The 17047-nt window shown below is 36.3% G+C and overlaps 1 protein-coding gene across 2 annotated transcripts in view; it reads left to right on the top strand.

Moving 5' to 3' along the window:
• The window catches only part of RIT2 (Ras like without CAAX 2), a 346858-nt gene that overhangs the window by 272635 nt on the left and 57176 nt on the right, over nucleotides 1-17047 (top strand). The gene's annotated exons all lie outside the window — the stretch shown is intronic.

The following is a 17047-nucleotide window of genomic DNA, read 5'->3' as shown; positions in this document are numbered from 1 at the left end:
AGAAGTCCACATAAGGCACTTCTGTGGCATACAGAAGTACGATAGTAATTGTAGCTTCTCTGTCCATAAAGATTTCTCTTTTGAGCTTGGTAGTGATATTAATAAGTGTGATTCTTTTGATATTATATAATCAATGTGTTAACATTGATCCGCACTGCTCAGTGAACCAATATTTTCCAAATGATCTATACATGATTTTACAAAATCAGGCATGAGTAAAAAAAAGATCCATCCAAAATGCAACATAGATGAATAGATTTACATATAAGAAGGTACAAGCTATTTACTCACATGATTTCTGATTCTACATTCCAACTAACTTTTAGCCATGTTTTGGTATAATGGCAAAGAACCCTATCCATGTATTACCCAGAGAGAATGTTCAAATACTCCTCCCTTTTGCAACTTTGTAAACCCAAATTGTCTTGATGTACTACACCAAAACAATATTTTGTAACATAGTAAATGAAAAAAGCAGATATCAGAAGCCAACTTTTTTATATTTGGCCAAATATTAATGAGATTTGTAGAACTGTAATACAATGCCATTCTTCTCACAAATTTCTTTTGTTTTGGAAAATACATTTTTAATGAAAAGTTACTTATGTTAACAAGCAGTGATATACCATTGTTATTTAAAAATGAATTCATAAATGTAATTAAAAGTTTTAGTTTTAATTTCTAAAATGGTAGCTATCAATAGATGTAACTCACATAAACCATTAAGAGCCATTGATCCAGAACCTTGATCTTTAGTCTCATATTTTGATATCCAAATAAAGATGAGTATTTTCTTTTGGTTTTGCTTTTGCTTTTTAAAAAAATCTCTGCTGGTGAAAATTGCCTCAATGATCTTCAAGCCTCCTTTCTGATGTCCTCAAACTGCCCAGAACCCTGCAATCCCACCTCATATCTCCTCTTCCTGATTAGGGCATATTAGAAAAACAGAGAATGACAGAGGCCAGGTTTTTAAATTCATCCCTCCTTGGAAATTAAAACAGTAGTCAGAGATTATCAGCTTTGGTCAGCGGGTGATGGTAAAGAACCTCAAGTAAATAGAAACAGTTAACTTGGGTGGCAGTGGGCTGTGATAGTTGACGCCTACTTTGAGGACCAAGGCCATGAGTTAATCATTTATATCTTGTTAGATATGGATGAAAGCTTTGGAATACATGAAAAACATTTATCTTTGATTTCTTAAGAATGTAAACTTTAATCCATGTTGAGATCAATGTTCTTTCTGGTCCAATTTATGCTTGATATGTACATTGTTATCCTGGAAATGCTGAGGTGTTTGTAAAAAATTCCCTTAGGACATCCTGACTTTTTAAGTTTACTGTCATTTTTTTGCTATATAACCTACCATCTGTGACTCTATTCTTCAATTATTACTATAATTCTTGACTTATAAGTGGCTTGATTCAGTTGCTAGTCAGAATGCCTTAAGCCCTTTTGGTTCATGTTTTCCTTTTAGATTTGAATGTAACAAAAATTGTGACATTAACAGACTGTTTTCTTAAAAACAGCACGACACCTCCAAACTTACCTGTACTATGTTCTATTCAGTCCTATGCTAGCCAATAATCACAGATCCTATTTCTTAAAATGGAAACATTTCTTGAAAAGTAATTAAAGCAAAGTTCTTACTAAAATTGAATTTTTAAAATGAATGTTTCCATTTTTATCAGAGCAATGTTGTTTATAAAATGCTTTATAGGACTGTTAATAAACACCTTGGGCAACAAATAACATCAGGTTGAAATGTACCAAAACATGTATTAATTGCCCCATAAAACATGCTCTGTTGTGTCTTATTGCTTAAATTAGGTGGAGTTGCCACGGCAACCCTTGCATCCTACAATACCACTATGGCTAAAGGAGGGCATGCTGAATTCCATGCTCCGCTTACAAAAAGGCTGACAGGAAAGCTGTGCAGAAATGACGAGTTCTCATTGTTTACACTCCACTGCAAACACACTCACACTGACATACAGTACTCTAGCAAACAATATTAGATGGAGATCAAACCAGGTCAGATACCAGTTATTTTCCATGGACAGTTGAAACAGACAGCAAAGGCTTTCATATGGGAACTAAAGTCACATAATACGTGAGCATGAAGATACTCTTTTAACTTCCCAACTCTACATTCTAAGTGCATGAAAAAGCAATTGATTTTATGTTTCAAGTGAGATCTCAAGGCCTGATCCACCTTAGAGTATTTGCACTATTTCCTCATTATTTATTCATTCATTTATTCATTATTGCTTTTCTTTAGTCTGTTATTAAGTACAAAGTGCTTTAATAGTGGCTGAAGGTGGCTACTTTTTGTTTCTAAAGTCTAGAAGCTTATACTTTGCTCGAGTAAGTGCATTAGTGATGGTAATGCTTGGTGGCTCCTGTAACAATCAACAACAAAAATCTCAGTGGCTTAACACAAGGCTTTATTCTAGTTAGTGTCATAATCTGATATAGGTTGAGCAACTCTGCCGGATGGCTTTTTTCCAAATAGTGATTCAGGGATCGAGACGCCTTCCATCTTGTGAAATTGTCATCTTCAACACATAGTGTCTACAGTTGCCATAGAAACTGTGACTATACAGGTGATTTTATGGTAGAAGTATACTGGTCTTCATCATGTTTTAATGATTCCTCTCTGTCCAGTGGCCTGTACACTAAAAAGACAAGTTGTTAATCTCCTGTCACATTCATATACAATGACAGAATAGTAACTGAATAATCCAATCGACCTTCCCATTCAGAAAATGGAGCAAATAAGAAACACAGCAGTTGCCACTCCTTCATAATTCTGAAATTCACTTGGACAGCTATTTTAAAGGACTCCCCCTAGAGGGCAGGGAGGGTTAGCTAATTAGAGCCTGTTTCTTCTCTTGCCCATGGTCTCCATGGTACCTAGTCTTCACCTCTGATTTGAACATTGAGGAAGATGCTTTCTTCAGGGCATATATGGACTACAAGCTGATTCTTGTCCACGAAAAGCTGTGAACTGAAGGATTGTTTTAGGTCTTGAATAGTCAGCTGTATTTAAATTGAACACATGGTTTCTTTGGTGATGCAATTCCCTGAAAAAGCGGTTAGACTTCTGATCAAAGTGCTTCAGTAATCACTCTCAAAATTGCTTGCAAGACATAACTTTTAAATCTGATTTGTTTATTTGCTTTCTCAAACTACGCTTCTCTTTTTATGATTAATGGCAGCCACCTTAGACATATCTGAAATAATTGAGAAGGCTGCACCTTAACCTAGTCTTTGCCAGAATCACTTTACTCAATTGAGAAGTTCTACTAGTCCGTTATTGCTCAAAGCCTTTTCAAAATCCTATCTCTATCTATTTAGGGTCTAGGCCTGCACTATTCAATACTGTAATTACCAGCCACTTATGGCTCTTGAGCACTTAAATGTAGCTAGTCCAAATTGAGATGTGATGCAGGTGTAAAATATTTAATATTTTTATATTGATTAAATATTGAAATATTTTATATAGATTGGATTAAATAAAATATATTAAAATTGATTTCACCAACTTCTTTTTACTTCTTTAATATGGTTACTAGAAAATTTAAAATTACCTATGTGACTCACATTATGTTTCTCTTCAACAACACTGGTCTAGAAGCAATTATCCAAGCAAGGTGCCAATTTTCTGAGTTCTCTCTGCTTTCTGAGTTCTGCTTTCATAGCTTTTTGAAAGCTAGCCAATTATTTCTTTAACTTATGTCTATCATACAACCTCTTGCCAAGCAGAGACAATAAAATCCAACACATACCACTAACGTATTTTCCAAAGTCTTGCCTTAGAGCCACAATCTCATTAGGCAAATGAGTTGTCTTCTAGGGTGTATAGGATAACAATTTTGCTAATTTTCATTTTGCTACTGTTTATCACTGATTTCCATCTTTCTAGCATCTGGTATTAGTTTTTAGTTTGCGTGCTACCCAATTACCAAACCAATTTTATGAGCTTTAGCTTTGGGTTGCAGCAGCCCCCCATTCAAGCATCAATTACTCAGTGAATTGAAGTAGGCTAGACTCTTGTAGTAAAAGAGAAACTCAAACTCTCAGTGACTTAACACAGATACTCATATTAGAATCTAATGTAGTTTGGACAGTTCTTGTCCAGAGGGTGACTTAGGGGTCCAGACTTCTCTCAGGCTTGTGACATTTCTCTTATGGTTTGGGAATGAAAAGAGTGACAATGACACAAGGCCTGGAAGTAGCTTACATCACTTTGACCGCATCACATTAGCCAGCTTCCAGTCACATGGCCCCTGAGTGCATACAAGGAAAGTTGGGAAATGGAGTCTTCTTGTCTGTTCAAAAAGAGAAAATGGGATTGGTGAGCATTTAGCTTGTCTCCACCATGATAAATGAGTTAAAATACCATATAAGGCACATTTAATAAAGGATATGTGAATAGTCTACAGAGCTTTTGTGTGTTCAAGTACGCATAACATGTGAGTGGGAGATATATTTGTTGATATTTGAATCCCTCAGGAGAGCCTGTTGGGGACAGAGGTGATTTGAGTCCCAGGGCAAATCGTAAGATAATGACTGAAGAATGTTGAGATGCCTAGCACATTGCCCATAAAACTAAAGGCACTTGGTCAATAATTGTCACTGGGATAAGATGAGGCCTGTATTTGAATAATGAATTCTGTTTCCTAATATTGCGTTAAGAATTTTTGCATCTATATTCATCAGGGATATTGGCTTGTATTTTCTTTTCTTATAGTGTCTGTTTCTGGCTTTGGTTTGAGGGTAACGCTGACCTCTTAAAACAAGTTTGGGAGTGTTCCCTCCTCTTTAATTCTTTGGAAAAGTTTGAGAAGGATTAGCATTAATTCTTCTTTAAAGTTTTTGTAGAATTCACATATAAAACCATCTATTCCTGGGCTTTTATTTGTTGGGAGGTTTTTGACTCAATCTCATTATTCATTATCAGTTTGTTCAGATTTTCTATTTCCTCATGATTCAGTCTCAGTAGTTTCTGTATTTCTAGGAATTTATTTCTTTTGGGTTATCCAATTTGTTGGCATATAATTGCTCATAGTAGTCTTTTATTATCCTTTGTGTTTCTATAGTATCAGATGTATTGTCTTCTCTTTCATTTCTGATTCTATTTGAATCTTCTCTCTTCTTTTTAGTCTAGCTAAAAGTTTATCAATTTTGTTCATCTTTTAAAAAACCAAATCTTAGTTTCATTAATCTTTTCTATTATTTTTCTGATCTCTACTTCATTTATTTCTACCCTACATTTTTCATTTATTCATTATATTCTTGAGCTCTTGAATTTCTATTTGATTTTTTTCTTCTATGATTTCCGTCCCTTTATTAAACTTTTCATTTTGTTTTTGCATTGTTTTCCTGCTTTCATTGCATTCTTCCTTGTAGCTCATTGAATGTCCTTAAAATGCTATTTTGAAATCTTTCTTGGGTAGATTGCACATGTCCATTTCTTTGGGGTCGGTTACTGAAAGAGTATTGTGATCCTTTGTTGGTGTCATGTTTCATTGATTTTTCATGTTCCTTCAAGTCTTGCATTGCTGTTTTCTCATTTGAAGTAGCGATCACATCCTCCAGTTTTTACTGACTGCTTCAGGAGTGAAATACCTTTTTTCGGTCCTGGTAGGGATTCTGAGACTTTCCCAAATCTTCTTAGATATATATATATAAAATAAAATAATTGAAATAAATATATATGTTTTATTTTATTTTATTTAGGTCAGTTATTTTATTGAGGTCATAATGGTTCATAATGTTGTGTCATTTCAGGTGTACATTATTATTTATCAATTTCTGTATATTTACTCTACACTCATGGCTCCCTATTTGGCAGAATTCTTAGTTTATACACCTTCATTCTATCCTGCTAGACTATACCACACCAAGTACTGACAGCCTCTTTTTTACTTTCCAAGAGCAATGCTATGGCACAAGTTTGTGGTCTTTCCCTGGCCCACAGATTCAGCCAGCTTTCTGTGCATGCTCCCTAGCCATCTGCCGAAGCTTGCTCTCACAGCCCACAGGGAGCGACCCATGGGGTGGGGTGTGTGTGGTAAGGCACATGAAGTGCTAGGGGTGCCCATGAGCCAGTTGGGGGAATCCACAGGCAAGGTGCCCTAGTGGCTTACGGGCAGGCCTCCCAATGGAGTCCATGACACAGTTTGTAAGATCCACATCGTTTTGATACATCGAGAGCCCTGACTGCTGTTCTCCCAACTGCTCACTGCCCCCTGGTTGTACAGCTCATGACTCTGTACTATGGATGAAATGAGACAAATGGGCCTCTTTGGCAGTGTCTCACTCACCTAGGAAAGCTTCCCATTGACTCACAAGCTCTCACCTTCCCACATGGGAGAAATCATGGGTTGAGAAGGGCTCTCTTGACACTGAGCTGTGCCAGCTTGTGAGAGGAATGACGTTGGTAAAGTCAAATTATTTCTCTTACCCTCTTCGATGTATCCAAACTCATGTTATTGTGCTCTAATGCTGGGCTGGAACTTCTCCACTGGACTCCTGGATTTCCACAAAGATGCTCTTGACCATGGGTGATTGTCTAAATCAGTGTTTTTCAGGGGCTCCAGGACTCTGACCAAGAGGGGCTGGAGCCAGTTCACAAGCCACTTCAGGGTCCCCAGCTGGGACTGAGATCTGAATTCACATTACCCAATGCAGGGGTGGGTGAAACTCCCCCTGGATTTCTTGGTATATTGTCCTGGATCCCACAGCTCCCAAAAAGGCACTTTGTCCATGGATGGAAGCCAAATTGTTGTTGTTGAGGGGGCAACATGAACAAGGGGCATCTTATTTGGCCATCTTGCTGATGTCACTCCCCTGCATAGGAATTTTTTATGCTTGCTCTATCACACTGGAAACTTTCTGCTTGTCAACTAATGTGTCATAAAAAGATTTGCTTATTTAGAGGGTTCAACCTTTTCTCCTCTAATAGACGAATAGTCAAAAAATTATTTCAGATATTGTTTTATCTATAGCTGACTATTAGTTTAAAAAAGACACTTGCCAAACCAATATAAGTACTACAAATTATCAGAATATCAAATTTCTGCATCAAGTGAGATATGTGCCATTCTTCAATCTAACTTAAAACATAAATGTTATTTAATCAGCTGAAAAAAAAGAACAAGATAATTATATCAAAAACCATTGAGAATCATCAGATGTTTCTACTTTAAACCAAATGTTTATTTTTCATATTTCTTAACTTGTTTTACATTTAAATAATATTAATTGTGTAGCCTCATAACATTATTGAACTCAGCTGCCTACGCAACTTTTCTTATACTATTTCAATATATATAGACTAATAACATACTTTCTAGTTATGACAAAAATTACTATCACAATCTGTTTGAATATGCCTTTTTGGGTCTAAATTCTAGTAATCTTACCAGATAAGGGAGATAAATCTGGATAACTTGAGGGAAAATTTCAATGAACATGTAAATGGAATAGAAAGATAATTAGCTCCTGAATCTCAAACTTAACTTCTTAAATATTATTCATAAGTAAATACAATGTATAGTTAGCAAATGGCCGTTTGAGAGGTAGAAAATTGGTTTCTTTGAATAAAAACATATAGATATTAGTGAATTCAAAAGATAACAAGCTACTTCCACTCATCCTCCTCATTTATTTTAGTATTAAATAATGTGGCTCTTAGTTTCTTTCTTTGGATTATGTGAAAATGGAAAAATTTGGTACAATAGGTTTAATCCACCCAAAGAAATAATTGTGTAATAAAGAATAGGTTGAGATGATGAAGTCTTTGAAATTTACTGTTGAAGAATAGTTAATGTTTACTGAATGCTAAATAGATGTACAGTGCCTATAGCAGACATTAATGAGTGTTTAATTAAAAATGTATCAGTGAATGAAGGGTTTAGTGCCATTATTCTCTCTATCTTACAGATGAGGAAACTAAGACTTAGCAAGGTTAAGTATCTTGCCCAAGGTCACAGTCCCTCTAGGGGACAGAGCCATGGTTCCCTGAGGGCTATCTAACTCCAGTACCCATAGTATACTGCCACTTAAAAAAAGCTTAAATGGGGGCTGGCCCCATAGTATGAAGGTTAGGTTCAGTGCAGTCTGCTTCGGTGACCCAGGTTTGGGTCCTGGGCACGCACATACACCACTCATCAGCCATGCTGCGGTGGCGACTCACATATAAAAGTGAAGGAAGATTGGTACAGATGTTAGCTCAGGGCTAATCTTCCTAAGCAAAAAAAAAAGAAAAGCTTAAAGGAAATATGTTAGAAGTTTGTTTTGTTTTGTAAATAGATAGGGCTTATGGTTTCAAATTACCTGACAACATGGTTTTGTAATTCTAGGACACAGGTGTAAAGAGAAAATGAGAGAGAATATAAACATCTATGTAATCCACAATATCAGGTTATTAGGAGAATCAATCCTGACTATGAACAAAGTAAAAGAAGACCCCTATATGTGGATTAAAGAGTTGCTTTATGATAAAACATATTGTAAATCCCAGAAAGGATTCACAAAATAACTAATGCCTCCATCGTTTTAGCCTTTTCTCTTTTTAGCAGTATTGCCCATTTTTATCTTGTCAGTGTGCAAACAAGAAATGATACTAGATGTTGTTACTCATTGGTCTTTCATATTAGTGCATACTTCTGTAAGTATTTTTCTTAAAATGTGACTTCCAAAAGTGCAGACAAGACTACAGATGTTATCTGACCTGAGCCAAGAGCAATACAATAAGTGACTTTCTTATTTTTAGTATTTTTATATTTATTCAACCTAAAATTGCATTCAATTTTGTAACTACATCATACCATGGTTTGATCATACTGAGCATGTAGTCTAATAAACTGCTCTCTCATTCTGCATGAACTGGTTTTTAAATGAGATCTCAAGCATCTTTGCATTTTTTATGATTTTTTGAAGACAAGTATAAAACTTAACATTTATCCTAATTATAATCCTAATTAAAATTCATGCTTTCAGGTTTTTTAAAATTTTATTTGTTTTTTATTGAGGTAACATTGGTTTATCATATTATATATATTCCAGGTGTATATAATTATATTTTGACTTCTGTATAGACGATATCACGTTCACCACCAAAAGTGTAGTTGCCATTCATCACCATACATATGTGCCCCTTTACCCCTTTTGCCCTCCCACAACCCTCTTCCTCTCTGGTAACCACCAGTCTGTTCTCTGTATCTACATGTTTGCTTATTTGTTGTTTTTTATGTAACACATATAAGTGAAATTATATGGTATTTGGGCTGACACTTCATTTAGCATAATATACTCAAGGTCCATCCATGTTGTTGCAAATGCCACAAATCCCAAGATTTCATCCTTTTTATGGCTGAATAGTATTCCATTGTGTGTGTATATATCACATCTTTTTAATCCATTCATCTGTCGACGGGCACCTAGGTCGTTTCCAAGTTTTGGCTATTGTAAATGAATCTGCAATGAACTTAGGGGAGCGTATATCTTTTTAAACTAGTGTTTTCGTGTTTTTTGGATAAATACTCAGAAATAGAATAGCTGGATTGGGTGATAATTCCCTTTTTAGTTTTTTGAGGAATCTCTATACTGTTTTTCACAGTGGCTACACTAATTTACATTCCCACCAGAAGTATAGAGGCTTCCTTTTTTTCCACATCCTCTTGTTATGTTTTGCCTTTTAATCATAGCCTTTTTGACAGGCATGAGGTGATATCTCATTGTGGTTTTGATTTGCGTTTCCCTAATAATGAGTGAGGTTGAACATCTTTTCATGTATATGCTTATTGGTCATCAATATATCTTCTTTGGAAAAATGTTCAGATCCTCTCTCCATTTTTTAATTAAGTTGTTTGGTTTTTTTGTTAATTTGTAAAGTTCTTTATATACTTTAGTTATTAACCCCTCATCACATATATGATTTGCAAATATCTTCTCCCAATAGATAGGTTGTCTGTTCATTTTGTTGGTGATTTCCTTTGCTGTGAAGAAGCTTTTTAGTTTGACGTAGTCCCAATTGTTTATATTTTCTTTTGTTTCCCTTGCCTGAAGAGACATTTCCAAAAAGATATTAGTAAGACTGATATCAAAGAGTGTACTATCTATGTTTTCTTGTAGAAGTTTTCTGGTTTCAGGTCTTACATTCAAATATTTAATCCATTTTGAGTTAATTTTTGTGTATGGTATAATATAGTGGTCTACTTTCATTCTTTTGCATGTGGCTGTCCAGTTTTCCCAGCACCACTTATTGAAGAGATTTTCCTTTCTCCTTTATCAAGAATTAGCTGTCCATAAATGTGTGGGCTTATTTCTGGGCTCTCAATTCTGTTCCATTGATTTGTATGTCTGTTTTTCTGCCAGTACCATGCTGTTATGATTACTATAGTTTTGTAGTGTACTTTGAAATCAGGGAATGTGACGTGTCCAGTTTTGGTCTTTTTTCTCAGGATTGCTTTGGCTATTCAGGGTCTTTTGTTGTTCCATATAAATTTTAGAATTCTTTGCTCTATTTCCGTGAAAAATGTCATTGGGACTTTGATAAGGATTGCACTGAATCTGTAGATTGCTTTAGGTAGTATGGACATTTTAACTATGTTAATTCCTTCAATCCATGAGCACAGAATATTTTTATAGTTCATTGTGTCTTTGATTTCTTTCCACAATATTTTATAATTTTCAGTGTACAGCTCTTCCATCTCCTTGGTTAAATTTATTCCTACGTGTTATATCTTTTAGTTGCAATTGTAAATGGTATAGTATTCCTGATTTCTCTTTCTTCTATTTCATTGTTAGTATAGAAATGCTACTGACTTTCGTATCTTGATTTTGTACCCTGCAACCTTACTGTATTTGTTTACTATTTCTAATAGTCTTTTTGTTGGATTCTTTAAAGTTTTCTATTTATAAAGTCATGTCATCTGCCAATAGTGACAGTTTTATTTCTTCCTTTCCAATTTGGATTCCTTTCATTTTTTTTCTTGTCAAATTGTTCTGGCTAGGAGTTTCAATATTATGTTGATAAGAGTGGTGACAGTGGGCATCCTTGTGTTGTTCCTGTTCATAGAGTGATAGCTTTCAGTTTTTCGCCATTGAGCATGATATTAGCTGTGGACTTGTCATATATGGCCTTTATTATGTTAAGGTATTTTCCTTCTATACCTATTAAGAGTTTTTATTATAAATGGATGGTGAATATAGTTGAATGATTTCTCTGCATTTATTGAGATGGTCGTGTGATTTTTCATTCTTCATTTTGTTAATGTAGTGTATCATGTTGATTAATTTGTGGATGTTGAACCATCCCTGCAATAAATCCCACTTGATTGTGGTGTATGATCTTTTAATGTATTATTGTATTTCAGTTGCTAGTATTTTGTTGAGGATTTTTGCATCTATTTTCATCAGTGATATTGACCTGTAATTTTCTTTTTTTGTGTTTTTCTTCTGTTTTTTGTATCAAAGTAATGTCTCATAAAATGAGTTAAGAAACATCCCCTCCTATTCAGTTTTTTGGAAGAGTTTGAGAAGGATAGGTAATAAATCTTCTTTGAATGTTTGGTAGAGTTCACAAGGAAGCCATCTAGTCCTGGACTTTTGCTTTTTGGGAGTTTTTCAGTTACTGTTTCAATCTCCTTGCTAGTGACAAGTCTACTCAGATTTTCTGTTTCTTCTTCATTCTGTTTTGGAAGGTTGTATGATTCTTAGTAATTATCTATTTCTTCTAGGTTATCCAACTTTTTGGCATATAGCTTTTCATAGTATTATCTTATAACCCTTTGCATTTCTGTGGTATCCACTGTAATTTCTCCTTTTTCTTTTCAGATTTTATTTGAGGCTTCTCTCTTTTTTTCTTAGAGTCTAGCTTAGTGACTCACTACCTTAGTGAGTCAATTGTGTTTATCTTTTCAAAGAAGCAGATTTTGTTTTCATTCATCTTTTTTATTGTCTTTTGAGTCTCTATTTCATTTATTTCTCCTCTGAGAAATTATTATTATTTCATTATTATTATTATTATTTCCAAGAGACCTATGTATACATGCACCATCCTATATCTTTCTTTCTTTTTTATTTTTTTGAGGAAGATTTGCCCTGAGGTAACATCTGTGCCAATGTTCCTCTATTTTGTATGTGGGTTGCTGCCACAGCATGGCTGTTGAGTGGTGTAGGTCCATGCCTGGGATCCAAACCCACATACCCTGCCCACCAAATTAGAACCTACCAAACTTAACTACTATGCCAAGGGGCTGGGCCCTATCCTACGTCTTTTGATTGGGCCATTTAGTCCATTTACATTTAAAGTAAATTTTGATAGGTATGTAGTTATTACCATTTTACTACTTATCTCTGGATGTTTTTCTGGTTCTTCTCTGTTCTTTTCTTCTTCTCTTGCTCTCTAAGACCCTTGTCATTTGGTGACTTTCTTTAGTGTTATGTTTGGATTATTTTCTCATTACTTTTTGTGTATTTAGTATAGGTTTTTGGTTTGTTGTTACCATAAGGTTCATATACGACAAACTACGTGTATAGCAATCTATATTGTTGATAGTCTAAGTTTGACCTCATACTAAAAGCCCTGCATTTTACACCCCTACACATTTTATGTTTTTGACATGAGATTTCATCTCCTTTAATTTTGTGTAGCTCTTAACCTCCTATTGTAGATGTAGATGATTTTAGTACTTTTGTCTTTTGACCGTCATACTAGTTATTGGGTGGAACAGGTCCCCAGCATGGCTGGCTTTGAGGCCTGGTAGATCACAACAGCTGTGAGCTCACTGGTAGGCAGGACAGGCCTCTGGTGCAGGCTTCTTGTGCTGCCCGACTACATATGATTACCTTGGGTACTCTACTTGATGGGGCAGGCCTGGCAATAACAGCCTAGGGGAAGGATTCTAAAATGGCACCTGCTAGTATACGCATTCGCATAGTGAATTAGGTCACAAAAATTACTGCCCTCAGGGGATCAGTCCCTGGAGAACAGGGGGCCCAGCCATGTCATGCCTCTTTAGGAGGCTCTCAGAGCTTAGTAAGTGAGCCTTTTTTATCAGTGGACCAAGGCAATTTTCTATCTGGTGCTTTTTTTTACTGTTTTTTTTTGGGTTGTGTGAGTCTATGTATGAGTCCTTTAAGAATAGGTCTTCTTTTCCTTTAATGCTATAGGTTTCCTGGGTATATTTCCTGTTTGTTTTCAAAGCTAAGTGTTTTAGTGTCTTGTCTCTCTTGTGTTGGATCTAAAGGCTGAGGTGCCTAACGTGGAGCTCTAATCCCTCACTTCTCCCCCAAAAGCTCTGTATCTTTGAGATTGCTCCTGATCATGAAACATCACAGCTACAGTGTATTTTTCTTTTCCTCAACAGGACTGTAGCTTCCTCCTCCACCTTTCTCTGTGTTGTCTCTTGTAGTGGAGGTCCTTTTCATCGAGTTTCCAGATCTCTCACAGAGGAAATTATTCTACATGTAGTTGGACATTTACTGTGTTTGTGGAAGGAGGCAACTTCAGGATCCTCCTACAGTGCCATCTTCCAAATTCTCCTCATGCTTTCAGTTTTGATCCTATTTCCAAGTCTAGCCCATTCTGACTGTGATATCCCATGTATTCTACATTTAAGCTTTGCAATTTGTTTTTCTTCTGTTATTTACAGGCCTGATTTATGTCATTTTTAAGAGTCAAATAAAAATTAATTAATTATTTAATTAATAGTGTTATAGACAGGGCTGTAAGCAAAGCCCTGCAGTTCGTGGCATTTGATGTTCACAGTGACATTGAGCAGCAGCACAATGTCACATGCTGTGAGTACATTGTTCAACAAACTGCAACTCTATCTAATAGCACTGGCATCCAGTTAATGTTTTTGCATATTGTAAAATAGACTGTCATGAGAAACACTTTGGAATAGCTCTTTAATTCAGGCTTCTTCCTTTTGCAACTCAGGAGCTGAGTATGTGAAAGAGATAAAGAATGACAGTCATCAGTAATTGGCGCTAGTGAAACCTATGAGAGAAGATGAAATTGCCAGAGGAATGCATGCAAAATTAATAGAGTGGAATAGAGAATATGATTGTGAATTCATCAAAAAATAGGAGCCATTCAGAGGAAGAGGGTCTGTATAGAAAATTAAGAGGAAAATGTGGGGCTGGCCCAGTGGCGCAGCGGTTGAGTTTGCATGTTCCAGTTCAGTGGCTGTGGGTTCACCAGTTCGGATCCTGGGTGCAGATCTATGCACCACTTAGCAAGCCATGCTGTGGCAGGCATCTCACATATAAAGTAGAGGAAGATGGGCAGGGGTGCTAGCTCAGGGTCAGTCTTCCTCAGCAACTAAGAGGAGGATTGGCAGCATATGTTAGCTCAGGGCTAATCTTCCTCAAAAAAAAAAATTAATTAATTTAAAAAAAGAGGAAATGTAAGAGATGTTGAAGGAGTATTAATAGTGTAGCGTCCTGAAAACAAAAGGAGGGACAATTACCTTAAGGGTGGTTCTGCTCTGAAGTTTTCCTCCATGTATAATTTAAAGTCAATGTGCATAATGGTTTCAATTTAACTCCCAAGTAATATAGGAATCAAGATCCTGAGGAAAACAGCTAGCAGATGAAACCTACTCCTATGTATACTGGATAAAGTTACCAATAAAAGCTAGCTTAAAAACTAACAAAGGTGCTTAAGGGGAATGTGCTATCTTCAAATACGTATAGGACCAATTGTGTGTAGCTCCAGAGAACCGAACTAAGAAGAATGGATGGAATTTCTGTGCCATTAATGGTATGACCTATCTCACGAAAGAGTAGTTTTAAGTGCTATTTTTTTCATGATGTCATTTATTCCACCGCTCTTTTGATTAACCAATATTTATTGAGCCAGACCATATGTCAGATACTTTTTGAAGTGCCGAGAATCTAGTGCTGACCAACACAAGCATATTCCTAAATTCCTGGAGCCTCAAGCCTAGCTGAAGATAGGAGATATGAAACCTATATACAAACAATTATTTAAATTTTGATTAAGATGAACTCAATGAAACACAAGTACAAGATCTATAATAGCATGTAGTTGGAGAATTAGGCTAGTCTGAGAGACTCTGGGAAGGCTGCTCTGTATGGAGTGATGTTCTAGCTGAGAAGATTACCAAATAGAGAGATGGGGGAAGCACATGGGTGGGAGACTAAAACAAAAGTTGCTCATTGCAAATAAGGAAGCAAAAGCAAGCCAGTAAGGATGGAGACGTGTCATCATGAGGAAGGGTATTCTTAGATGGAACTGGAAGGTTACGCAGGCTCCAGACCATGCAGGGTTTTGTGAGATTTTTGTCTTCATTTTAACATTAAAAAGGAATCCTTGAAGAAAGGAAGTAACATAGGTTGCTTTAAAGAGATGGCTCCAACTTCTGAGAAGAAAATAAATTAGTGGGGCTGAGAGAGAGAATAAGGAAGTAACAATTAGGAAGATATTTCAATAGTTTTTTTGTTGTTAGTGTCATTGAGTTGTTTCCAAGTCCTAGAGACCCTGTATACAGCAGAGCAGAACCTTGCCTGGTCTTTGTACCACCTTCTTACCTTTTGGCGCTATATTAGACAATGTTCCCCTGCTATTCATAGGGTTTTCATGGGTAATTTTTTTGCAAGTGGGTTGCCAGTTCCTTTTTCCTAATTTGTCTTAGTCTGGAAGCTCTGCTGAAACGTGTCCACCATGGGTGACCCTGCTGGTATTTGAAATACCAGAGGCATAGTTTCCAGGTCAGAGCAACATGCAGCCACCACAGTATGACGATCAGCAGACAGGTGGTATGGTTCCCTGACCTGGAAACGAAACCAGGCCTTAGCACTGAGACAGCCAAATTTTAACCACTGATCACCAGGGCTGGCTTGCAATACTTTGATCAGAAAATAACAGTAGCTTGGGCTACAGTAGTGGCAGTAAAGATGAATAAGTGAATTCAGTATATCTTTAGACATTTATTTTGGTGTTCAAATGGATATGAAAGAAGAGTATTCATGAGAAATGCAAGAGTGAGAAGTTCTGCTTTGGATAAAGGGTTTGACTAGGTTATTTCTAAAGTCCATTCCAAAAAAGGCTTAATCCTATTATTCTGTAACTCCGTAGTATTGACTTATATTGCAATTTCATGACAAAACAATAGACTTTGAATCCATTGTCATAGCTCCACTAGGGGTGCGGAGGGCAGGAAGGTAGAATTTCATTTGATTCACTGTATTCTTGTTTCTTCAACCACTGAAGACTTGACGGAGGTGCCCTATTTATTTAGTTTTCAGAATACTTAATTCCCTCCTGATAACTGCTGAAGTTAATATGTTGACAGTGTGACAGTAGTGGAGGATAACAAGTAATTACAAACAAACACTAAAACTAAAATAAACAGTTTATGCAGTGAGACTGGCTGCATTTCTTGGGTTGATCATGATTAAAGACCTGTGCAAATCCTCCCTCCACAATGATTTTCTCGCATGCTGAGATCCTGAGGGGAGGGTTCTTTATGGCTCCATCTGCATCTGAGTTATCACCAGGCTCTCTCTAACAGAGGGACAGGAGATTTTCAATTAAGCCTTTGTGAATAAAGACAAAACCCTTTGCTGAAGTAATTGTCTGGAAATCAGTGGCAACCCAATTTTCAACATGCAGTGTAGCCATTAACTGGCTAGGTGCCAACAGTGGGCGGGAGGGGTTGGGGAGAAGCTGTCAGAATAGAACATAAGGCACAACTTAATGTCCCTGGCAAGTTTGCTTCCCTATGGTCCCATCAGAAGGGACAGTCTGATTGAAGATCTGTAATTATCTTTCCAATGTAATATCTATTGGTCATGTGCTCTGTTCTATTTATTTTTCTAATGCTTTGTTTTAGCTCAATAGACTTTTAGGGAGGGAAAGCCAATATTGTAATAAATTATTGGAAATTAGATTAAAGTAAATTAGCTTTCATCAAATATACATAATCCCAATGCTTAAAAAATAAGAAAGGGACTTTTGTTTCCTGGAAGTAGTTTCAGTTTTAACTTTGAATGACTGTGGGGT

The sequence above is a fragment of the Equus przewalskii genome, chromosome 7 (genome assembly GCF_037783145.1).
Source record: "Equus przewalskii isolate Varuska chromosome 7, EquPr2, whole genome shotgun sequence".
In the NCBI taxonomy this organism is placed as follows: Eukaryota; Metazoa; Chordata; class Mammalia; order Perissodactyla; family Equidae; genus Equus; species Equus przewalskii.
This window is presented reverse-complemented; position numbering and strand designations above follow the sequence as displayed.